Genomic DNA, 27,625 nt, shown 5'->3' on the forward strand with positions numbered 1-27,625 from the left:
CTCTGAAGACATATCGTGAGAGACGTGAGAGAGTGTGATGACGACATTCTCAGACTGCTTACTTCTCATCCCCATGAGCAACGGACGCTTCGCCATTGATATTTTGGCCTGGGGACACTTCAGAGCCACAACTGCATAAGTGTTAATGGCGGCGCTGGGTGGTAGACAAGATAAACCTTTGGGGCTGAGGGGTGCAAGGAGTTCCACAACGTCGGCAATCACTAAACTTAATGATATTCTGCGAGGGGGGTGGGGGTGGGGGGGGGGGGGGGGAGCGTAGCAGCAGAAATCCACTGCAAAAACGCAGATACTAGCGCTGACACTAGCAACCTCCGTTTGGGTAGCTGCATCGATTTTCTGAACTGGCTATTTAAGAATGGAAGCGAAGGAGGTAGCAAACGTGGCGGTGGGGGGTTGTATGTCGTTACAGATCTCTTTCACCTCACAATATGAGATAAGCTTATTTGTTTTTATCCTCCGAATCTTCCTTTCTTCAAGAAAGACGCTGCAGTCCCTACTCCAGACAGGGTAAATCCAACAGCAATTTACACATTTCGGAGGACATGAACAATCAACTCCTTCATGGGCGCCTTACCACATACGTCACAAATTGCTTCTCCCGAAGTGCTGCTATTCAAAACAGTGCATTGTATTAGGGTCACAAAGCCCCACTCTGCCTTAACGTGCTCTGGGGTTCCGTGAAGGCCAGTATAAACGAGTCCGATTTAACCAGATTGCCCTTTTCAAGATATTCTGCTCATCAATTATTCCTTGGCACATTCAGTTTGCCATTCATCTTTCTGAATTTGCGCTACATCCTTGCGTGTCACAACACCTTTTGCTGTAACTCAACGTATTGTGGAGCTCAGCTGTAATAGCATACTCCTCAAGGCTTTTCGCTCTCTGCAGGTTCTCTGCCTGTTGGAAACTACAGGTTTCGACCAACAGTATACCACTAAACCGCTACATATATGTGTCACCCACATTACTATTTCTACTACTGTTACGATGTAGAGTCACAGAGAACCATCCAAAATTTTAACAGTTTCTCCGGCAGATATTCATCAAAGTCATTTAGTTACACACCAAACCATAAGTTCATTTCTGGCTCCATTGGCATTACAGTAGGCTCTGTGAAGATAACTGAATTCTTCGTCCTTTTCTATTTGGATACCAGTCTTTGCTTCACTTTCTTTTCTCCTGTACTTCCTGGTTGCAAATGACAGTGCCCTAGTTCTAGGGAGTAATGTAATACTCTTAGTTGACCATTGCCTGATGCTCAGTGTCTCGGATTTCTTAAGTTAGCAGACCATTTCTGAGCGGCGCTGCTAGTAGCGAAAGAGCGGTGTGTTGACCCGAATGCGTCTCCCCTGCCGTTCCGGACACAGTGTAAGTAATGTTCTCTAGGCTATTTTAGGTAGACTCAGGGTGGAGAATCTTCTTACCATGTGGTATTCCATACTGCTTCCCACCACTGGACATGTCCACAGAGAGAGGATACTCGCTGGTAATGTGTTCTGGGAAGATTTATTCTCCTACGATACATTTTCCTGTTTCCATCCATCTGACTCGCTGCAAGTAAGTGGCGTGCGAACCATGACCACTCAGAAGGTGCAGTGTTGAGTCACATTAATGTGAGCATCTGTCCAAAGCTAGAATAACGATCTTTTGCGCCGCTGACCGCTGCGAGGCGTGCAGAAGAATAGTCAGTGAGATTCTGGAAGGTACCGATAGCAGTCTGGAGCCGTGGCAGACTCCCGTGGAGTGTTCAGGTGCTCCATGTTTCACGGCTGAGTATGAATGGCGCGTACTGTCCAATATAGGTGGTCCCACAGATTCTCGATTGGGTTTAAATCCGGGGAGTCTGCTGGTCATGGGAGTAAGGTAAACTCATCCTAGTGTTTTTCGAACTGAGCGCCTACAGTGAAAGATGAATTGTCCTGCTGGTAAACTCCATAAAGCCAAGGAGAAGCAAAATGCATGTAGGGGTAGGCATGATGCCCAAGTAGAGAGTTGTGGCTTCCAGAGTGACTAGATCACCCAGGGAATGCAAGGAATCATTCCCCAAACAATAGGTCTCCCTGCTTCGGCATGGACCTATCCGACGATTGTTGCATGTTGTATGCTTTCAGATGTTTCACGCCGTACAGGCTATTGGCCATCTCTCAAATTATAAAACGAGATTATAAAACGAGAGAATATAAAACGAGATTCATCTGAAATGATCTCTTGTGGCCATTAAGTGGACGACCAGTTGCGGTACTGGCGTGCAAATTCAGCCTTCGTCGCCGTGTATTTGTGCATTAACCAGGCGACTGCTGCAGAGGCCCGTACACACCAACGGTCACTGACTGGTCATTGAGAAGACTCTTTTGGTAGCTCCTTGGTTCATCCTGGTGGTCAGTTGCTCAACAGTTGCAAGCCTGTTCGACCGTGCACATCTCCGCAGCCGTCGCTCACCCTGTCATCGATGGCCTGCGGTGCACCAGTTGCCTCAGCGCCGCTTTCGGGTAGCGCCATTTTGGCATGCGCGTTATAGTTTAGGCAAATCGGAACGCGAACTGTTTACAAACTCAGCCGTTTCAAACATGCCTCCACCGCTGGCTTGGAAGTCAATGATTATGCCCTTCTGGATTTCAGATAAATCGCTCGGAGCCCGCACTGCGAAAAGGACAGCACTGTTTTTCTGCGTCCCCCGGTATGCTTTATTTACCTTCCACCGCTAGTGCTGCCAACTGCAGTATTCCAACTGCATGTTGACGTCGAACGTGGATCAGCCCGCTTGAGTGGGTTAAGATTCATCCCCCTCCGTTTGAGGATTGGGAGGGCACTGAAGGTTCGTCAACCTTTTACGTCATACCAGCGTCCCTGCAGGCAAACTAAGATCGAGTTATAGGGCTATGTACTTACCGATGACAGTTTTGTCATTTGAAGAACGTTTGCAACAAACAGAAAAATTTCACGGAATGTTTTCGTTGAAGGTCCTAAATGGTCAAATGGCTTTAAGCACTATGGAACTTAACATCTGAGGTCATCAGTCCCGTAGACTTAGAACTACTCAAACCTACCTAACCCAAGGACATCACACACATCCATGCCCGAGGCAGGATTCGAATCTGCGACCGTAGCAGCAGCGTGGTTTAGGACTGAAGCGCCTAGAACCGCTCAGCCACAACGGACGGCTTCGTTGAAGGTATTTCATGTTTTGGAGAAATGGAAATGTTGATGTAAAAGTACATGCCGCAACATAGAAAGCGCTGACAGTAATATATTTTTTACCAGAAGGTAATGTTTGAGTGTAACAAGTAATACAACAATGGTAAACTGGTTTAAAAGCGAACCGCTAATTTTCGGTGTACAGTTCTCTTCCGTAAAACATCATATTCTAGTTTTATGGAAAATGTGAAATAAATCACATAAAAGACGCTACTTCGAATAATTCTATTTGTCCGTTATGCAGAATCCTTAGCAAATTGGCGTGACAATAGACATGGAACGAATACAACCAGCGCTGCAAGGGTCATAAGCGGTCAGTGTACCCCAAACGCAAGCGTAATAAGAATGGTCGAGGGCTACACTTGAAACGAGGACAACGCAATTGTCGCGAAACCCTTTTGTGTAACTTCAGTGAACCTGTATTAATGTAAGACAGTGTGGACAATACGCTGCCACCATTTAAGATAAAAGATATTTGTGATAGTAGAGAGTCTAGAACTCAGTCATATGCACATCAGTTTTTCTCTCGCTGTATACGGGAATCGAACAAGAAGCAAAATCGATAACATCGTTACGATGTATCCTACGTCACGCCCAAATGTATTTGCTTTTAGATCGTATATATGTAGATGCAGTTGCAGCTCTATTGCGCAGCTCATGATGGCAGGGGTGTCACTTGCTTAAATATTCTCCCTACTTGTCGACTAATTCGTGCAGTACACATAATTTAAGTCACGACAGTAGCAAAGGCAGTAAGAAGTTGCTTCATTTCACAGCTTTGATGTTAAACAGTCCACAGAACTGAGCTTCCAACCTCTGGGATACTGTTTCAACAATGCACACAAGCGACGCCAACTTCATTAGACACGGAGGGCAATATCGATCAGACGAGGGTTGTGGATGAATTCACAAGTGACATTCCTGAAAGAACAACAAGCCCCACACCCGTCAAACGGAAGTGCAGTTTCCTCGCTGCAGCCCTTTCTTTTTTAGCCTCTGGAGGAGTGCAACACAAATCACCATACTCCTACCTTCATACCCTGTGGCGTCTGTAAAACTAATCATGTGAGAACTGGTATAGTCGGTACACCTTGAGCACTTCCTTCTCGTTATCCAAACCGAGCGATGTGGCGCAGATGGTAAATCCCATAACGCTCATTCAGGACGTTGGCGAAAAAATTTTTCGAACAGCAGTCAAGAATTATGTTTTCCATAGTTCCCTTAAATAGTTCGAAAAAATCCCTGGATATTTCCACTGAAAGGGCTTCGACGATTGTCTTCCCCATCCATCACCAGTCCGAAACTGTTTTCTTTTCGTAATATCTTTCCTTTTTTTAAATCATGTAACTGAATTCATTACACGAGCTCTCGTTAAGTTACCCAGCGCATTTCATTATCCTGTACTGTAAGAAAATTTCTCATTTCTACATCGAAATTCCCGATCAGCATTACTTTCTTTGTTGACTGAAATCTGATGAAGGTAATCTGCTGTTTTGTAAGATTTGTGAGGAATTTACCTTCCCTTTCACTGCGACGTAGGAATCCTTCTTTCTCTTTGTTAGCGACGGGTCTCTGCACATCGTCGAAAGTAAGAGGAGAAATCGTAGCCATCCACCTACACGGAACAGAAACGATCGACTGGGAACAAATGGTACATTTTCTTCAGTTTCAGTATTTCGTTGACAGGGAGCAGCAACTTTATTTCAATTCCTTAAGGTGTTTATTAATGATTTTGACTTGGTAACAGGCATGTGTAGATTGTGACATTCATCCTGCTCAGATTTATAGAACATGTGTTTCCACTCAATGTTAAGATCAGTCACTGTTAGTTCAGCCTCAGTGCGCCCGGCTGGATAATGAATCTGTAAGGGTTCGAAACTAGTCACCTAATAAATAACTGCAACTGTTGACAGGACAATTAGCAAACGCTTTCAGAAATGGTACGTAGACACTAATTTCTGCTGACACTCTATGTAACCGAAATCCATATTTGAATATAGTTACGTCTGCATGTTGGCTGACACTCTATGTAACCGAAATCCATATTTGAATATAGTTACGTCTGCATGCTGATTTTTTGCGGCTATGATATTACTTACGCTGATCTTAGAAACGATTGAGAATAGCACGGAATGTTGATTTTACATTATTTTTACACTGATGTTGACAAACTGCACATTGCCGGGCCAGAGGAAGATCTGTAGCTCAGATTAATCCGGTAGCCGCTAGTAAAGATTGTGATCCAGAATGTGTTTGTTTATTTGAGTGGAGTTCAAAATATACTCACACTTCATGATACGAGTAATTTCAATCAGGAACATCTGTGGCCTTCAGTTCTTAGCACTTGATATGAATAGCTACTCAGGAACACTTCACGGTCCGCTTCAATACGTGTGTAATCCTTTATCTCTTTCTTTCACTTAGTACTTAAGGTCAGCGCTTTTACGGAGGCATATAAGAAATGATACTCTCTTTATAAATGCCTGTATCTTATCGACAGAGGGAAGACGAAGAATACGTCAGTTTAGCTGTTGTCATTAGACTTACGTAGGTCGTACGACAATACGTTTTTTTGCAGAATCTGGACAGTATGGGCACAATGAACATTGGTCAGTAGAGATGATAAAGAAGTGACAAATGTAACCTACAGGAACGTTTCCATCTTACTGTGGGGAAAGGACGTAGCCATCCATAAGAAATGGATGTATGGCTTCGTGCCGATTTTTGTTCTTAATATATCACAGAGCTTCCAGCTACGATAGATGGTTGAATTTAAAACTTTCGATGGAAGTAATTTTCTGTTGTCAAGTGGTATTAGAGATTCATGAAGAAGATTACCTCCTTCGAAGATAACCGGACAGCCAGCTTTGACGGTGATGTTTAGTCTGTCACAGTCAAAGCAATAATATTTGCCCGAATACGATGTGACTTCAGTTTCCTGATAGTCGTATGTACGGTACTCAGCTGACAGTCGTCTGTTCAGTGGTGTTGTGCGTTATTAATCATTTAATTCAAAATATTTGTCAATACCTTCAGTACAGATGGCGATTTGCAGCATACTACGGCCCAGACGGCCATGGCGATGCTGAAGTTGGTGCGACGGATACGGGGTGAAAGTATTACACAGATCATTCAAAGTTCACGGTACCTCAGAGACCACTAATAGAGATTTCGATGTAACGGGAATTTGACTGATCAAGATGGAATCAAGAAAATGTAGACTAAAGATCAAAAACAGTACCACGTTGAAGTTTCAAAAACATTCGTATTTCTGTTGTCTGTTTTTAGCATTACAAACGAAAGGTACATAAAAAATTTCTTAGAAACCACAGCAGTTTAAAATTCTGTCAGTCAGGGCATCGAAGGCCACAACAGGCCCAGCAAAATGTACGAGATCATAAAATGTCACATTTACTCCTAAATCAGGGAAAAGATCCCCAAGTATCGAAGAAATCAATTTCTCCGCCCGCCTGTTACTGTAGTATTTGATTCTGTGACTTCTTGAGTAATCCGGATTTCCTGAACCTGTTGAAATTCATCGCCGGGACCACACACGTCGTACCTTAGCAGTCATGATCATCACTGCCAAAGCCTCTATGTTGAACCTCTCCATTACTATCCAACTCCACAGACGAAATTTATCAGCGGTAAAATGGTTTGAAATCTGAATTGCTCCCTAGTCAAGCAGTTGTAACTGAGGATTAATGTTCAAAGGGAATACACGACGTTTCACGTTATACGGAGGTGATGGATTACTATGAAATTCGTAATTGTGCAGGGAAAGCAGAATTCTTCATCTCTGTTCTTTCTTATCTTTGTCTACACGCAACTATCACCCACTGAACGACTCCGTTGGCACTCACGATTTTTGTTGTAGCGGTGAGAAAGGACATTATCTGACACGTATGAAACGTCTAAGTTGAGCAGCATTCTCTATCAAAATGGTTTTAGTTTACGTGAGCCGTTTACGTCAACTGCAAGTAGTAACGATACCTTTCCTATGGCATTTTTCGCATTTAGAAGTCACTGTTCGAACTTGAAGGCACTTTAACGAAGTCCCGTTTTTGCAAAGTTTGTCACATGGATCGTAATTTGGCAGTAAGCATCCTATATTATTTGTCCACGTCAAACAAGTTAGGATTATCAACCTTCGCAGTTTCACCACAAAGCAGCTTAAATACAATTGGTTTTTTGGTTTAAAGTTAGTGGGCCATCCCCCACTGGCGGAAATCACTTCAATGTCGAGTGTAACATAGAATTATTTAGCATTTTCGTTAAGCATGTAATCTTGGACAGGAACGTTTTGTCCTCTGTAAGGGCTGAGCGATGTCCGCACCTGGTAGCTGAATTGTTAGCGTGAAGTAATGTCATACCTAACAACTCGGGTTCGATTCCTGCTAGGACGGAGATTTTCTCCAATCAGGGACTGGGTGTTGTGTTGTCCTTATCGTCATCTTTTCATCCCCATCGACAAGTAAATCGCGGAAGTGGCGTCAACTCGAAAGACTAGCGCCCGTCGGCCGGTCTACACATGGTTTTCCCATTTTTCTGAGCGATTGTAGTAAGCGTTCTTCAAGGCGAGGGACCTCACCTTGCCGCGTCCGCTTCCTCCGTCGGTATGATACGCTTTCAGCTGCCCGATCTTTCTGCTTCACTAGTGTCAACATCGTGTCTGACTGAATCCCGAATATTTTGCGAAAGTGAAATTTACTTGTTATCACTTGCAAATGGACCATAGCACGTTATCTATTGATGAATAAACAAAGGAGTGACTCAAGTGTGATATGACGAAGCATTTGTCGAAATAACTGAAAGAAAATTTCAAGTTATCGAGGACTGAACAGGTGCTGACTTCTAATTGCAAATTGTTTAATAATAATTGTTTCGATGCAAAAATTTTAATAATAATTGTTTCGATTATTCAAGTGTATTAAGCCATGTAAAACTTCTTCGTCCTATGAAGGTTTTTCCAAGGAACAGTACAGCTGTTTCGATTTATCGAGGATTTAGATTTTTCGATTTCAAATCAGTACCATACATGCAGATGGTCAGTGTGTCATTGTCGCGACGCATGGTATTGAGGATATACAAGGATTAGGCCATCGACTTCACAGTAGCCTAGGGCATTTCCTCCAGTGCACCTGTTCTATCACACTGTAAGGAGTAGATGTGGAGTTCAGTGTCGTGGCGGTGTTGTTGACTTCAATTATAGGGAGGAGGATTGAGTCCTGGGGGCAATTCATGAGCTACTATTCTCCAGTAACTCTAAGGGGGTCGCAAACCTCAACGCTCTCGTGCGAAAGACGAAACCTCGTCAAATGTGTCACTTCCCATCACCCATGAAACATTTCGGGAAGCTTTGGAACTGAGCCGGGACATTGGCTTCAACTCTGACGTTCAGAAACATTGCCCTTGCCGAAAAAACGTTTCTGTTGAATATTTCTGCATAGACCAGAATTCCATTCACCTACCTGCGACTCAGTCGAATACGTGAACTGTCTACGACAGGTCACGTGCAGACAAGTGTAAATTCGTAATATTCAATTTTGGGAGGGCTTATCTATCGCTCAAATGACAATAGACGTAATAGGGTCGAGATTTACAGACAAAAAATTAAACAATGCACTAAAGGAACGTCAAAATTTTTTCCGTCCACGGTGTAGCTACGACAAAAGGAATGTACCTGCAGTAACAGTGTGGTTACAGTTTACGACAATGAAGATAAAACTACCGGTGGTTCAGAATAATGCAAAAAACTCTACGATATGAGTGTAAAATAATAATGAACAACTCACTATCCCTATGCGCACACGTATTTCGTAAAGCGTGCTCAGATATGTATAATGGTTTGCATCGCTACATCACTCTCAAAATATTCTAATGAATGAGCCCATGTTGTGTAATGGAGCTGTACGAAATAGAACCAAACAGCTCTACCAATGGCGTAAATGGGATGAACCAGCTATGTTGGACAGAAAGTATTTTTTTTAATATGCTAACACATACATCAGTTAAAACACTATCGACAATGGAAGTTGTAAGTTAGAACTTTACCAGCAACGGAAAAAGGAAAATTAAATTGTGATCCTTCATAAATAAAACGTGTCTATATCAATTCACGGCTTATTCTGTCTCCTGACAATTCCTGCCTGCACTAACCACTCATGTTCACAGGGTGACAGCGAGCGATATTTTATCAGAATAAAGTTTATTCACACGTCCACTATACGTAGCAGACCATTCTTGCTGCTACATTAGAGATCTACATGACATTCAGGATCAGAGTTCTTCAGTAACCAGCAAATTATAGCTGCTAGGCCTTGGTTCAATGTGTTTTCAAAAGAGAGAGAAACGGAGAGAGAGAGAGAGAGAGAGAGAGAGAGAGAGGGGGGGGGGGGGAGGAGGGAGGAAAATGAAGAAATATTTTGAATCGTTTCGTAGTGTTACGTTTTTCTGCAGTGACACATAATTTTTCACATCCTAATATTCCAATAAACTCATTTAAGAACAGTTCCGATATTGTTCTTGTCTTGTATAAGTATACTTCCGATGGACGATCTATATAGTTACGGTGGAAGATCTACAGGTAAATGATATCTCAATAGAAACTCAACGACAGTATATTATTCTGCTTTGAAGCGTAAGTCTAAAAGAACGTCTGCGGTCCTTCTGGAATGTAGCGTAGCATTTCATCAATCATAATCTCTGCCATCTCTGTACAGAAATATCTTCCGCTTTAACATCTTTGAAATGAAGTTAGATTTGAGTGATAATGACAACGATGTGTCCTAAGATGGAACACCGCAGCAGCTTATCGATCATGCCGTTCTCAGAGGGATGGCTCCGACACCCAACTTAAAAAGAGTTGTAATATTCCCATATATTTTCTGCTAGTGAAGATAATTCACCTTTACATACTGAGACGAAGACGAACGTGCGCACTAGTAGTGAATAAAATCTTTGACTCTGTGTTTAGTTTTATTTGCGGTTGACTTGCTAGGCAGTCAGTTGTGCGGCGCTGTGGCATTCCTATTTGAGGCGTAGTTACGAGCTGTTCAGTTTTTCAGAGAGTGAGATGTGTTATTGGTGAACCTAGGAGGAAGTACTTGGAATACTTTATTGTCTAGATGAAAACTCATTTGTAATATTTTCTTGTTCCTTATACTGATACAGGAGATTTTGGAGGAATTTTAGAGGTGTGATTGTAATTTTTTGTAATGACAGAATTTTTTGATTGTTAGGGTCACCTTACGTTGTGTTCCTTTTTTCTCAATAATCTGAGTTTGATTTATCAAGAACGATTTTGGTTAGAGTAAAACACATCTCCATGAATAATAGTAAGGTTGTGAAGATTTCGTCTCGAATACATTGCACCCTACGCCACACGAAGACACAGGTTATTTCTCACAAACTAATTTAGAGTAGATTGTCTAAGTTTAGCTGCTGCATCTGAAGATTTGTGTTTGTTGCCGAGAACGTTAGTACTCCAGACGCAAAAAAACTGCATGCTGAGCAAGAGGTAAGTCAGTTTTACTTCAGGGTAGATCTCACCTTGCATTCTTATTAAAGTAGTAAAGTGCAATAAACATATTGCACTTCATATCATGCAACGTTCATAATGTACGTCGGTACTGTTTTAGTTATATAGTTTTCACTGAGTACAAAATTAGTTTCTTTTGGCATTTATCAGATCTAATTTTTATTTCAAATTTTGCCTTTCCTAAAGTTTAATGATTTATTTCACGACACCGTTCACATGAGTAACATCCAGACAGTCGTCAGTCACTTTTGCTCTGCAAATACGATATCTAAATTACACGTTACACGAGGAGAGAATTTTTGAAATCAATATATTCAGTTTCCCACCTATCAGACAGAGTTAGGGAAACCAAAACCCGAGAAATCTGGGTATCGTAATGGGGTTTCAACGTTGTTCCTCCCAAAGTACGTGCAATACCTCAGTCAAAGTATTATAGCTCCTGGTTTCATGGTCACGAATTGGTGTCGAAATGGCACATTCTAGTATACACAGCCAGAAGTGGTCTAACTATGAAGAGAAAGAACAGTTAGTCTTTCTACGGTAAAGGATGGCGACACACATCTGACTGAAAACGTAGTCATACAGCAGTGCAAGCTGCAACTAGTCTGTGCAGCCTAGGCACACAAGATCTTGATAAGGTCTTTTTAATTATGATGAACGACCCGGAACTCTCTTTATCTGTCGTGCTTAATTTGTATAAGCAATCATTTCATTATTATATTTCTGCCATAAACGACAGCATTATGAATCGACTCTAATATTTCGAAACTTACAGCAGAACCATGTATATGTCAACAACACCTTTCTGGACCACGAAGAATTCTAGCGGAGAACCTCAGTCACTCCCCAATGCAAAACGGCGCAATCAGCATCCGATATTTTACAAAACAGCACAGAAATCGAAGCCCATATGGTTACAGACATTGGCTGATGTCCTGAGTAGACGTGGTGGTGCTCGAGACGAGAGCCATTTCTCTCAACTACTGTGAAACACATAATCCTGGATATTAATCACCTAAGGGAGAGAGTATAACAGTCACAATTGCTTCTGTTAGATTCATAACCGCCAATCTGAAAATGAATGCTGCAGTAACTTTCGCAAAAGTACTTAAATATTGTCTGAGACGTATCCACTTCTGAAGGCGTTGATGTACTTGCGAAACGTACTGTAACTGATTTTGTCTCGGGATAATGGACGAGAGCTGTTATGTATCTTTAGGTGCCGATGATTCAGCGGACGATGCAAATTACACGTGGTATTAATAGATAACAGTACAAACGAGATATGTTAGAGCCATAGAAATTACTGACGGTCACAAACAGCAATACTTGAAACGAATATCACAGAACGAGATATGACGAAAGCTAATACTTTTAAAAGCAGAAGCAGAAACAGTAAATGGATTCTTATGACATTAAGAAAGATATCAACTGAAATTACTTGAAAATTGTCCTCCTCAGACCTTATAGGAATAAGTACAGGCACATATTTTGGAAATGTTTCTACCGAAAATGATGCGTTTATATCTATCTATAAAGACACAGTTACGGCATTCATTACAGTTAGTTAATTTCTACGATCAACCTTATAATTTATCAGGAAAAATATGTATTGTCGATATTCAGCTTTCTAGATTCTTCTGACAAGCATCTAGCCACAAGAAATCATAACTATGCAACGTGCATCGAAAACGCAAAGCTGATTGACTGTCCATTGAGAAGCCCAGATGTAAAAAGAGACATGTAGTACGGAAATGTGGCGAAACCAGTAAGAATATTAGAGAAATTGGGAGGTATGCCGTCTACTACAACAAAAAAGGAAGTTATAAACAAGTTTCTTAATTACGATAAACAGGATATCATCAAAACGATCGGTTAGAGGACTCCAAAATCGCTCGGTGGTATGACGGTATTGTTTGGAAAAAGTAACACACCAAAAGTGAGAGATGTGATCGCAGTGACATTTATACGATCCATTGGGGACGCGACACTAAACAGATGATTAACATTACGGAGGCTGTATACATGCACTGTAACTGTGGAAACTCAATTCGGAGCAGCTCCACTATGCGCTGCCATCAGAGTCTCTAGTCGTCGTGCCATTATACCAAAGAGCGCGAATTTGTTTCTCGGAAACACACTGCCAAGCGCTTTGTAGATACGTCCACAGTGCGTCAACTGTGGCAGCAGTCGTTTTTCAAAGAAGGCTTGCACACTGCTCGCCATATGTGGCTAGGCGCTGCCCCGCTGAAATGTGGCACGTTGGACGGTAGGAGAGGAAATGCCTCGGGCTATAGAACATCCGTGATGTAACGGTAGTTGTTCTAATTGTCCTTAAGGCGTAGGAGGTGAGATCTCTTGTTATAGACAATGGCGCCCCAAATCATCGCATTTGGGTGTTTGACCGCTACACCGTTCAACAACACAGATTGCCCGATTGCGTGCACCACGCCGGCTTCGAACGCGTACACGCCAATCAATGTAGGACAAGCTGAAGAGTTACTCTTCTGAAAACACTACATATCACCACTCATAACGGCACTGTCAGATTTGAGAAGTCCATTGCCGACTGCGGTGTTGGTGGGTTGTAGTCAATGGAAACCGGCGTAATGGCGTGCTTGTCAGCATGCCATGTCCGCCCCCGGTAGCTGAGTGGTCAGCGCGACAGACTGTCAATCCAAAGGGCCCGGGTTCGATCCGCGGCTGGGTAGGAGATTTTCTCCGCTCAGGGACTGGTTGTTGTGTTGTCCTAATCATCATCATTTCATCCCCATCGACGCGCAAGTAGTAGAAGTGGCGTCAACTCGAAAGTCTTGCACCAGGCGGACGGTCTACCCGACGGGAGGCCCTCGTCACACGACATTTCATTTTCAGCAGTCCATTACACACAATACAGCACTCAGCTGGCGACGCAGTCATGTGCACACCCGTTTCCGTTCTCCAATGTCGCACCAATACTGTGGACGGAGCTGCTCTGTGCGTGGCGACCAAGCCAACGAGAAGGTGGTCATCTTGCACTGTAGTTCCATTGTGTCGTCCAGTATCCTATCGGCAGGCCCGCCCATCCAGCCACACTGTCTGATGCGCTACTTCCCGAGTGGGAAGTCCGGTGTCGAGGTCCGGTGTGCCGGCCAGCCTGTGGATGATCTTTAAGGCGGTTTTCCATTTACCTCGGCGAATGCTTGCTTATTCCCCTTATTCTGCCTCAGTTACACTATAACGGCGATTGCTACGCGAACACTGTCTCCACGTACGCTTACGCCATAATTACGCTTACAACATAATTACTCTACCTCGCAAACATTTGGGTTTACACTCGTCTTGTACGAGAAGTTCCCGGAGGGTCCACTGGGGGCCGAACCGCACAATAACACTGGGTTCTGTGTGAGGTGGCGTGGGGAGACTGATGTGGGCTGTTGTGGGTTTGTGAGCGACTAAGGGCTACTGCGGGATAATGCTTCTTTGTCATTTCTAAAAATGTTCAAATGTGTGTGGAACTTAACTGCTAAGGTCATCAGTCCCTAAGCTTACACACTTTTTTTTTTGGTCATCAGTCAACTGACTGGTTTGATGCGGCCCGCCACGAATTCCTTTCCTGTGCTAACCTCTTCATCTCAGAGTAGCACTTGCAACCTACGTCCTCAATGATTTGCTTCACGTATTCCAATCTCCCTCTACAGTTTTTGCCCTCTACAGCTCCCTTTAGTACCATGGAAGTCATTCCCTCATGTCTTAGCAGTTGTCCTATCATCCTGTCCCTTCTCCTTATCAGTGTTTTCCACATATTCATTTCCTCTCCGATTCTGCGTAGAACCTCCTCATTCCTTACCTTATCAGTTCACCTAATTTTCAACATTCCTCTATAGAACCACATCTCAAATGCTTCAATTCTCTTCTGTTCCGGTTTCCCCACAGTCCACGTATCACTACCATACAATGCTGTACTCCAGACGTACATCCTCAGAAATTTCTTACACACTACTTAACCTAAATTAACCCAAGGAAAAACACACACACACCCATGTCCGAGGGAGGACTCGAACCACCGCCAGGACCACCCGCACAGTCCATGACCGAAGCGCCTAAGACCGCTCGGCTAATCCAGCGCGGCTGTCACTTCTAGGTCCCCGGTTTAATACATATACACCCTGTCGGCGTTGTGTACGGGTTTCTACTCTCCTATGGTAGTACTGAGGCCGTAATATTGAAGGAGCGTGCCTTGTACGATCCGCAATGTCACGAAACAAACAAATCCGCCTCCCAGAAACCAATTATTTTGCCCCGTTCGAATGCACTCAAATGCCGATATTCCACCCTATGATGTCGGCTAAGCATAGTGGCACTTGATTACACATTTACACTTCATATGACGCCTCCGCCCCTACTGAGCGTTGTGTAACACTGACCTGCCTAGTTACACAGTACGCAGCTCGTGGTGGTGCAGTAGCGTTCTTAATTCCCAAGCACGGGTTCTCGGGTTCGATTCCCGGTGGGGTCAGTGATTTTCCCTGCCTCGTGATGACTGGGTGTTGTGTGATGTCCTTAGTTTAGTCAGGTTTAAGTAGTTCTGAGTTCTAGAAGACTGATGACCATAGATGTTAAGTGCCATAGTGCTCAGAGCCAATTGAACCATTTTGAACCTAGTTACACAAAAGAAAGCGATGTTGGGCCTACGTCCACGCCACCTCTTCGTTATTTATATCAGTTATTGTGTTTCCGCTGTTCTACACGGCGTTGCAGGCCACTGCTCCTGCGTGTTTGACTTTTAACAAACATTTGTGTATTTTTTGCCTATAAGCAATAAAAGTTCCCTACGGAGAAAAAGGTTCAAATGTCTCTGAGCACTGTGGGACTTAAAGTCTGAGGTAATCAGTCCCCTATAACTTAGAACTACTTAAAACTAACTAACCTAAGGACATCACACATATCCATGCCCGAGGCAGGATTCAAACCCGCGCCCGTAGCGGTCGCGCAGTTCCAGACTGAAGCACCCAGAACCGCTCGGCCACAACGGCCGGCTCTCTACTGAAGATGAAATAGTTTCTCGACTGTAATGGGTTTGAAGAACTCTGTGTAAAAAATAGAAATGCAAACTATTTCACTATACGAATACCTCAGGATGACGCTTTTAATCTAACAGCTCCAAGATGATGGAGGTGTTCAACACTTATCACAAAAGTCATAGTAACCAAATCTGTCATGGGACAACGGTTGCACAGCCATTCTTACGGAACTGCGGCGACGACCTGCAAATTATTGCAAATATAATCCTCATAAACGTCACCTATTTCGACTTTATCACTGAAGGAGAGAAAACAAAAAATATCTAAAAGCTACGGAGCAACTTAGTTGTCAAACATGTAGCCTGATATGAAGAACAGTTTCCATTCCTGTCCAACCTTTGGTATGCAGAATGTTAGGGTATGTTGATGGAGGAGACCGCTGTCATCAAAAACTGCCTCCAGTGCATTTGTACTAAAGTATCATTCATTCTAACGTCCTTGTTATGAAGACAGTGGAAACAAGCTGACGCGCTTGCTGTAATCATGGATCTCTAGTCCCTACTGTTATGCCGCACTGAAGTCACATGACCTTAGATACAAAGCTTGTTGAGGACATAGATGCGTCTCTCAGCAATTGATTGGTTACTCTAGAGATATTTCTAATCCCTTACTGCAGTTATTGTCCGATAGGTCACAAAGCTTCAGGGCGGTGCAGAACTGCATGGGAAAGGCCTGCAGATTCAAAATATCTTTAGTTCTACATAGATAGTACAGATAGATCCCTTCGAAAACTGTAATGGATCTTGTATTCGCGTTTCATAGGGATCTGAGAAAATTTACTTTGACACCTAGAAGAAACTTGGCAAAACGTTGCAAAGAACCACATTCAAGCGCATTTAAACTGCTTGCTGTAAGTTTCACAACATAGATGTCGTTTTTGCTAGGGGAAATGAAGGAACAGCCATCTCTAATTTTCCAAATTTAACTGTACATATTAACTGTATTTCTGCGTTTCCCCTCCACTAGATTATGCTGTGAGAGCGTTGTGAAATGACTTCATAATACGACAATATCATTGAAAGTGGAATGAAAACATCGAATTTTCAGCTGTATTGTCCAAAAATAGCGATTTGTAACATACGGCCGTTCACTACTTTCTCTCAATTTTCCTGTCTACAGTTCATCAGTTTACAAGAAAGAAAGAACTACACATTATATTTTAACGTATTTATTGATTCATTTTATGTGCCAGTGTTCGCTGGTATTAGGGATCAAATATCACAGAGATAAATGAAAGAGTTGAAAAGTGGAGAACGCTAAAAAACATTTTTCACTCTCCTGTACACCTTCGTATAGATGTTGATGGTTGACGATCGTAAGGGGAAATCTTCGGAGAATGTATGGAAACGTGAAGAAAAAAGTTGAAAAATCTTAGCGACAACGTAAGATCAATTTTTGCCACTAATAAATTAATACCAAACCAACCTTGTCCTCATCACAACACTGACAAAATTTTGCAAGAAAAAGTTTCCCTTCTGCTTACACCGTATCATATAGACCTAAATCCTAGAGAACGGGTACGCATTCTTCGAAAGAGTAAGATCAGTAGTCATACATCAAGCATTTAACTTCCTACCCGAAAAAAATACTAGTTAATGATCTTGCTACTGAAAAATAAAAGCCATGTGTCACCTAGCCTACTGCAAGCCATTCGACGTAAATCTTCGGCGACTTGTGCGTCAGTTTCGCTGCTTTCATTTTATTGTGTAGTTTAGAGGTAGCCTAGGTGTACTGAATCACCTAATACACAAAACCAGATTGTACATAACTTCCTGTCAACTATCGTAAAACTCTGTTTCGTACTTCTCTGACATAAAATTTGAAAAAAACCTTAACCGATTTCTTGTTGAATGAAAGGAAGTCCATTGAAATATGAAGTGTATTTTTTTATTTTTATTTTTCTCTTTTTGGCTTACCTGTGGCAATGAATAATGGTCAGGCAACTGCTCTTTGAAAATTGCTGCTATTACTGTTATTAGGGCAAATAAAAAGGCGGTATCATTTTTTGGGTGGCAAACTAACTGCAGGTAATCTCCGTGTGCAGTGAGTCCACGTAATGTGTCTGGATTTTAAGTTACAGTTGTGGAACTTTATATAGTGAGTGACATAGATTGACAAGTGGATGATGACGTGGTACAAATTACGTTAAAGCTTAATCTTTTAATAAGTATATTGGCAGAATTATAAAAGTCATTTGACAGAAGTATTATCCATTACAATCAAGAGCTGCCAAAAACTGATATTACAAAATATATAAGTGCTTCGTAGACTACAAAAGGCAGAATTTATTGAGTTAATATTTTCTCACTAATGTTAACTAATCAAGCGTTCTGTGCTGGATACCAGACTGTTACAATGATCTGCTGGTGGCAGCTCGCGCCCATTTACAACACAGTAAACTAATTATGATCATATTACGAAATATTCATCAAATCAATAAAAAATATTTCTCTCTTGCAGTAATGATATCAAAACCATAGTTATAAAATATATTTCGTCAATAAAAATAAATTATCATCATTTATGCCTTTCCGCTCTCTCGTCCGTGACTCGTTTCACCGTTACCCAGTGCGGACTAAGTGCCTCTGCAGCCACCATCCGTGCGGAATGGCTGACGCAGATATGTTATTATAGACAGTGTCGCATATGACATTTTGCGCTGTCTGAGAATCAAAGTAAGCACAATTTCTGACTGTGTATACAAGATACACACCTGGAAATTGAAATAAGAACACCGTGAATTCATTGTTCCAGGAAGTGGAAACTTTATTGACACATTCCTGGCGTCAGATACATCACATGATCACACTGACAGAACCACAGGCACATAGACACAGCCAACAGAGCATGCACAACGTCGGCACTAGTACAGTGTATATCCACCTTTCGCAGCAATGCAGGCTGCTATTCTCCCATGGAGACGATCGTAGAGATGCTGGATGTAGTCCTGTGGAACGGCTTGCCATGCCATTTCCACCTGGCGCCTCAGTTGGACCAGCGTTCGTGCTGGACGTGCAGACCGCGTGAGACGACGCTTCATCCAGTCCCAAACATGCTCAATGGGGGACAGATCCGGAGATCTTGCTGGCCAGGGTAGTTGACTTACACCTTCTAGAGCACGTTGGGTGGCACGGGATACATGCGGACGTGCATTGTCCTGTTGGAACAGCAAGTTCCCTTGCCAGTCTAGGAATGGTAGAACGATGGGTTCGATGACGGTTTGGATGTACCGTGCACTATTCAGTGTCCCCTCGACGATCACCAGAGGTGTACGGCCAGTGTAGGAGATCGCTCCCCACACCATGATGCCGGGTGTTGGCCCTGTGTGCCTCGGTCGTATGCAGTCCTGATTGTGGCGCTCACCTGCACGGCGCCAAACACGCATACGACCATAATTGTCACCAAGGCAGAAGCGACTCTCATCGCTGAAGACGACACGTCTCCATTCGTCCCTCCATTCACGCCTGTCGCGACACCACTGGAGGCGGGCTGCACGATGTTGGGTTGTGAGTGGAAGACGGCCTAACGGTGTGCGGGACCGTAGCCCAGCTTCATGGAGACGGTTGCGAATGGTCCTCGCCGATACCCCAGGAGCAACAGTGCCCCTAATTTGCTGGGAAGTGGCGGTGCGGTCCCCTACGGCACTGCGTAGGATCCTACGGTCTTGGCGTGCATCCGTGCGTCGCTGCGGTCCGGTGCCAGGTCGACGGGCACGTGCACTTTCCGCCGACCAATGGCGACAACATCGATGTACTGTGGAGATCTCACGCCCCATGTGTTGAGCAATTCGGCGGTACGTCCATCCGGCCTACCGCATGCCAACTATATGCCCTCGCTCAAAGTCCGTCAACTGCACATACGGTTCACGTCCACGCTGTCGCGGCATGCTACCAGTGTTAAAGACTGCGATGGAGCTCCGTATGCCACGGCAAACTGGCTGACACTGACGGCGGCGGTGCACAAATGCTGCGCAGCTAGCGCCATTCGACGGCCAACAGCGCGGTTCCTGGTGTGTCCGCTGTGCCGTGCGTGTGATCATTGCTTGTACAGCCCTCTCGCAGTGTCCGGAGCAAGTATGGTGGGTCTGACACACGGGTGTCAATGTGTTCTTTCTCCATTTCCAGGAGTGTATAAGGGAAGCTGATATTGAATAAGTATCAACACGCTTATCACAGTATCTCCTTTAGTATTTATATTATACAAGAAATTAACCGCAATAATACGATGCTACAAGTTTGCTTTTTGCTCTTGTGGAATAGTTTTTACTGTTGTGATAACGTAAGGCTATAAAGGTAGTAGTCACATCAATCAAGTGTGAGATGACTACTGGTTTAAATATAGCTTGAAGCACGATAATATCGAAAATAAATAAAATTAGGATGCATAGATTCGAATAAACTGTCGGAATTATCATCATCGATTATAATAGCAGACGACGAATCGAAAGGCAGCGAACGTAAATTTACATATCCTACCAATGAATATCGTGACTGGTCAAGTTGAGATACTTTAGGTCCTGATTTCTTTTTTTTTTTTTTTTTTTTTTTTTTTTTTTTTTTTTTTTTTTTTTTTTTTTTCTAAATGGGGACTTCATCCAGTGGCGAGTATAGACGTACGTGTAGCGCGTGACAGTACTCTACTTGTAACAGTACTGGAGTGTACGCGATTACCAATTTACCATCTGCGAGGAGAGGCCCGCGGTTAGAGGCGCAATGTCACCAGCTGCGTGTGCCCTCCTGCCGGAGCTTCGAGTCCTCCCTCGGGTATGGGTGTGTGTGTTGTCCTTAGCGTTAAGTTATTTTAAGGTAGTGTGTAAGTCTAGAGACCGATGACCTCAGCAGTTTGGTCCCTTAGGATTTCACAGGCATTTGAACCAACTTACCTCCTTGCTTCTTGAACATAAATACAATGATAAACAAGATATTACTAATATTCAAGGAAGAGGTATAACAGACACTTGTCCGAAAACGCCTGAGTCGAAAGTTACTTAGCGAATATTGTTTCAAGATGTCTGATAGTGGAAGACATGAACCGGTAAAGTCATTGTTAGGACTGTAGGATAGGCAACTGTCAGAGGCGGTAGTACGGACAAAAACAAGAAAAGAATCTTGTAAACATGGGCCCTAAAATGCATACCTTAAGATCTATGGGCACTTATTCAATAGAAGAGACGTGTTACACAATATCAGAGATGAGCAAGTGCTCATAACTCTCAATGTATGCATGTTTACAAGACATATTATTTGGATATGGTCCATGTTACCGCCTTCCGAAGTTGCCTGTGTTACAGTCTTAGCAACAACACTACCGGTACATGTATTCTACATTCAGAGGTATCAGAATAGTTTTTGCTTTTAAATATAGATTCGATCTTTCCGGAAAAGGATTTTTTGCCTTAAAATGATACATTTACTCTATTCCATCATCATTAAATGTTTGTAACTTCATCACCCTGCATATAACACTAATGATAACACTGTCTGCTTAAATTTCACCCAAAGACTCAAACATTAATACTGAATTTATTTCTCAACGATTTAGATATTAATTTTTTAGTAACAGCACTATTGAAAAATTTCTGCTCTTACGGAAGGAAATCGAAACATGTCAAAGGAAGAAAAGTCTGTTTCAAGAAAAGAGGTGTCCATATAATCGACCATCATTCTTACAATCATGTATCTTCATCTGACGAGCGATGTTTGTCATTACATCTGTGGCAGTTTGATTGGTTTCTGTATATCACGGCTGCTTCGGTCACAAAGTGCATCTACCTGAGGTCTTTGAGACCTGCGCTTCTTCGACCAAAGTGTAGGGAAAGCGTGGTCGTCACACATAGCTTGCTTGTTTTAAAAGAAAACACTGCGATCTGCTTCAATCTATTCCGTATGGGTTGCTCTGGAGGAAAGATGTATTTTGCTCGAGAGTAATATTATGTTGTAACGAGTGTAGCTGCAGTAACACATTATGAGACTGGCAATGTGTGTCCACATTGGCAGCTGGACGATAAAAGAGGCAGATAGCTAACTGAAGGGGGCCGGGTTCGATTTCAAGCCACGTCGGAGATTTTCTCGCTCGAGGACTCGTGTTGTCCTTATGTTCGTATCGCAGTGACTGAATTACGCTATTGACATGTCTGTACTGTCTCGTACCGAAAACCAATAAAATTACTAAAAGTGGCAGTGGGCTCGAAGTGGTGAAAAGATATACAGTTCCTCTCTACGCGCTGTTTCGGTAACACAAGGAGACGTTTACATTTGCTCAGCCTTTCTAAGCGTATGTTAATGAATTGATCTTTCTTTATATGTCTGCGGTGCGAGTAGTAGGTGTTTTGAATAAGCGGTCTGACCTCTTCTAATTTGAAACGCAGTAATTTTTACAAACGTAATACAAATCTCATATCCTTATTTCAGACTCGCATCTTTCATAAATGTGGTTAAATGAAGTACTGATTTAATCACATAGTAGAAACGAGCACATATGAGGCATAGCACAATGTCTACAAGGAATATTTAAATGATATACTCTGGTAACTAATTCAGATGACCTTTTGCAGTCATGACCATTTTTGTGTGTAGTAGATGTTCATAAAGAACCACTCATGGGTTGGTAAATCATTTTCAGATTATAAACGGCAACTTACCTCGAGAACTTCGAGATAGAGGGTACTCGCATTTATTTACTGCGTTGTGATTATGTTGGGTTGAAACGTTATTTCAGGGAAATATATCAACTAAAATATGAAAGGATAATTTTGGGTTACTATGTTGCTCATTAGGCAAATATTGAATATTGCTAAAAGGACTGAAATTGGATTGAACATTGGGGTGGGTTCACCAACAGGCAATAATAAAATATTACTGATATTAAACAAATTGGTACGTTGCGCTGTAGAAGTACGGGAGTCTTCAGGACCACAGCTACTATTAGTTAAGATTCCATTTGGTTAAATTCGCTTTATTCATTTTTGATGGACAGGGAATGTTTATGTGGGACTTAGTGTCCAAAAAGTGCTCCTTGAATATCAGACGTAATATCCATTCTGTATACAGATACCATGCAACAGGGTGTAAAGAACTAAACCTAATTGTAACAGGAGGAACATCTTTACGTATTGAAAATACTGAGACAGTCTAAAAATGAATTAGTATCTTAAGGCTAACAGGGTGTAAAGAAATAAACCTAACTGTAACAGTAGGAACATCTTTACGTATTAAAAATACTGAGACAGTCTAATAATGAATTAGTATCTTAAGGCTAATTTAATTAACCATGTAGTAATAAGTTTACAATCCAAGCGATAGATAAACACGGTAGTGTGGGAGGGCGCTGCCAGTCTGTTTGACGAATGTAAATGCTGTAGTCAAAATCAGTTTTTTATAAGAGCGCGTTTTCTCTATTTAAATCTAACTTATACCGAATGGCATTGTTATAATTAGAAACTCCTAGCTATAACTAAAATTTACTGCTGTACACGTTTGAATTTTAAATGAGACTAGTTTTAACTCTGAACATTAGGTAAATCTAATTGCAGCCGGGAAACATGGTTATTTTTTAATTTATGTTTCGCTTCCACGGCTCTTTTGTTTAGCAGTGCGCTTAACGCAACAAATTGCCTCAGTTGGTGCTGATATACCATTACATACCTAAATCCACTAGTTGCTAGCGTTTGCATATCGATGAGATCTACTGGGAAGCAATTGCTCATATCTGAATGAAATATAGCTGTCAAAAGAAGAACCCTTTCCTTCATACTCTGCTAACGCTGACAAATTTCACACATAGACAAATAAATATTGATTATCTCTATCGTTATGTTCACATATTCAGTTGAAGTTTCAACTCTTAGTCTGCCTCGAACCTCATGACAAACAGCACATCATTAATATTAGGCCTACAACGTTTCTTCCGACGTTTTGCAATAGGTGGTCGTAGTGGTAAGTGGTGGAGCGTTTGTAGATCGTGTCGTACACTAAGCTTAGGCGTTTGTAAACATAACGCCATAAAAATATTAGGCGATTTGTGATTGCATCATAACGTTATCCGTGACTTAATATTTCAGGAGTCCAGTGCTCGTCATTTGCGATATGTTTTAATTTTATGCCTTAACGTGGATAAATCTGTGACTGAGGCTCAAACATGTTCGATAAGACCTATGTTGAAGCATCTGTTAGTGAAGGAACGTGCATAGAATGGCTTCAACATACCAAGAAAGGTGATTTTGAGGACTAAGACCGGTATGGTGGTGGAAGAGAGGAGCCAACAAAACAATCACAGGAGATCGTTATAGAAAGCTAATGCGCTTGAGCCGAGCAATAGAAGACAAACGGCCACAATGCAGCAACAGGCATGGAAAGGTGATTTTGCAGCATGAAGTTCTCGACCCTACGTCTTAAACCTTTCAAAACACACCTGGAAAAGTTCTCCATTGATTGTTTCCTCTGAGTACTACCTTTTTGCCGCGCACTCGGGAACTGCAGTCATGGACTGTGCGGCAGGTCCCGACGGAGTTTCGAGTCCTCCCTCGGGCATGTGTGTGTGTATGTGTGTGTGTGTGTGTTAGTGTGTAAGATTAGGGACTGATGACCTTAGCAGCTAAGTCCCATAAGATTTCACACATATTTGAACATTTGGAACCACCTTTTCCAATCACCAGCACGAGGCCTGGCTGACCATCACTTTCGGTTATATGAACCAGTGCAAAACTTTATCTATCGATAGATTTCCTCCATAGATGCCCAGTTCTTCCGCCGCGGGACTCGTATGCTGCCCGAAAATGGGAGGACGATGTAGAAAGAGATGTGCAATACTTTGAAAAGTAAATTTTTGTTATGGTTTTCACAATGAAAACTCTAACGTCGAAAAAAACGGCGGAAAGTTCATCTAGCTTTCTTCCTTTTTCTCTCCTTCCGCGATAAAAAGGATAATAAACTTGAACAGCTTTAATCTTCGGTACTGTATCTGTGTCTTGTTGCAGCTAACTGTGCTTTTTCAGCTTCGTCCAATACTTTATGGTAAGATTCTTTTTTCATCACACTGTAGTGGTTATGTTTGTGTTTTCGCTCTTTTACGTGCTCGACATTCGGTAATACCCTTTTTAAAAGCTTGTCTTTCGCTAAAGAAAGAAAAGGAAATGTAGGGTTTAACGTCCAGCCAGCGTCGTGTTCATTAAAAACGGAGCACAGGCTAGGAATGTTTCAAGAATGGGGCAGGAAATCGGCTGCGCCATTTCAAAGGAACCATTGACAGTTGGAAGTTAATACGTCTTTGCAAAGTTGACAAATGATTTTACTAGTGTGCATACACAAACGCTGAATCCTAGATATTATTATCGCGAGTAGTAGCGAGCAAACAGCTCATGAGAGGAAACGGGAGTGATCGGACGCTGCCTGCAGTGGAGAGAAGCCGCGCGACATGAGATGTCGCAGCGTGCCGTGATCGTGCCACCAGCGCCGGAGGAGACTTTAGTATTAATTGAGGATGTTTGGTAATGTGCATTTTGTTGAACTAAGTTACTGCTTGCTTGCTCACCGGAGGGATTTAGTCAGATATGTGCGTGGATGCACTCAGAGTAACATTCGTGTCTATGTTGTGGCCAGAAAAGTGTTTATTGAGTGTAGACGTTGTGAAATAATTAAAAGTTTATGTAAAGTTTGTCAGTGTTTGAATAATCTATTTTGTGAGCATAGTCTTTATTGGCTTCTTTCATTTTTTACACTATTTATGGCTAGTTGACCAGACCCTTCCTGATCACTCAGTTCCTCTCTCTCTCTCTCTCTCTCTTTCTCTCTCTCTCTCTCTCATATATAACATCGCAGTAGTTAGTGCAGTTACTATAACCATGCATTGCATTCTGCATGGATAGCGGTACTGCATTTTAAATATTATTAGCAAGTAGCTCAACACGCAGCTGCGTACAGGAGCACTGCAGAACAGTCTTTACAGAAAAAATTAAAACACACGCTCAGATATGTGAGAACTCATTTCTTTATGATTACTAGGAAGACTAATTAATTTTTTTTTCTTTTTGTTCTGAAACAGAATTTTATGATTGTCATAGATGCAATTTCGCATATCTTCGTACGTATTTGAGCAGAACAAATAATAATTACAAATACACACGGGTTTAAAAAATAATTACGAATCACTCTAACGGAATTTTCCCTGAGCGATTTCGACAAATTACGGAAAACCTAATTCAGGATACTCATACGCAGATTTGAACCGCCGTCTTCCCGAATGCGAGACCAGTGTGCTAACCACTGAGCCACCTCGCTCGGCCAATTCGTCTTTCCATTGAGCTTCTTGATTTGCATCTGCCATGAAATGTTTACAAGACGATCTACAAGTGCTTAGAGGAAGATTGACCTGGTGTCCGGAGAGGGGGCAGCGTGTCGATAGACACGCCCCTCCCAGATCTGGCGGCGCCACTCGACCAATCAGAATCGTTCTATTGCATGACGTATAATCTAAAAGAATGTTAACATAGGTCAAAACAGTTTTAACTGCGTTATTTCGTCTAATCGGGTTTATCTAGGTAAAATCCACTTTAACTGACACTCATTTTCACCAGCGGTATATTCAGTATTCAGTATAATTGATTGGGTTGATGCATGAGTTCACTGCGTTTTTCCGTTTAAGTTTAATAAACACAACAGATACATATATTATGCGGACAATATATCGTGGCAGTAAGCCGCGACCCTAAACAAACGAGGACTTAGGCGCCCGTGAAGAAAGAAGTTGTGCGTCAGGATAAGCCCCGAAACCTCCTACAGCCACCCCCCCCCCCCCCCCCCCCTCTGAAGGACTGCTAACCTAGGGCCGCGTTCTGCATTTCCACGAAAGCAGAACTGACATAACGATCTTAGGGGTCGCTGATTTCTTTTGTTGCGGTAAGACACGCATTCGAATCCCTTCGTGCACCACGATTAGTCCCTTCACTCAATCCACAAAGTAGATAAATTGGAGTACATAAAGCATTTGTTAGTGGCTACCGTGCGGTTGTCTACTGCGGTTGGCAGTGGTAGTTCAGGCCCAGCCTCTATGGGTATCTATTGAAACCACACTTAAAACCCCTCCCCACCTAAAACTGCCAGATGTAGTGTCAGGATAATAACATCGAGTTAACTCATAAATAATATATTCTCCAGCACACTTTACAACCATCCGTCTTCGAGAGGGTAGCTTTTCGACTCCGTGACTATAGAAATAACTTGGTTTTGAGAAATAGAGTCATGTTCGGTGCACGTTTTTATCGGGAAAGGACGTTTCTGAAATGTTATTAGAAAGAAGGCAGAAAAGGTGAAAATCTGAGGGCGCATGATAACGTGAAAAAGACAGGGGCGAAATGACTTTCCAACCCAACTCCTGTACAGTGTTTGTATGTGTAGCGGAATACCCGCGCCGTAATCATGGAATAGATTCATTTCAGGCAGTGTTCCTGGTCGTTGGTTTTGGATTACGTCTCCAAACGTCCCATTTACTGACATTAAATGTTGGCAGTGACGGTTATACCTCGATGAAGCAATTCGTAGTACACAACAGTGCCTTTGTTCCACCAGATACTTAACATTACCTTTTGTGATACGCGTAGATCTTTGTACGGGAATTTGCTGCTTTGTTTGGGCTCAACCACTCCTTTCCTTTCCTTACGTTAGCATAAGACACCATTTCTGATTCAGGATGGGAACTGTCTCTGAAGAGCAAGCAGGGATGCACAGATGGCCAAGAGGTCATTTTTGTGATTTTGGCATGTAGCAGGCGGCACCTTTACATCCGATTTTTCAACCTTCCCCCCTGCATTCAA

The sequence above is a fragment of the Schistocerca gregaria genome, chromosome 7 (genome assembly GCF_023897955.1).
Source record: "Schistocerca gregaria isolate iqSchGreg1 chromosome 7, iqSchGreg1.2, whole genome shotgun sequence".
Lineage (NCBI taxonomy): Eukaryota > Metazoa > Arthropoda > Insecta > Orthoptera > Acrididae > Schistocerca > Schistocerca gregaria.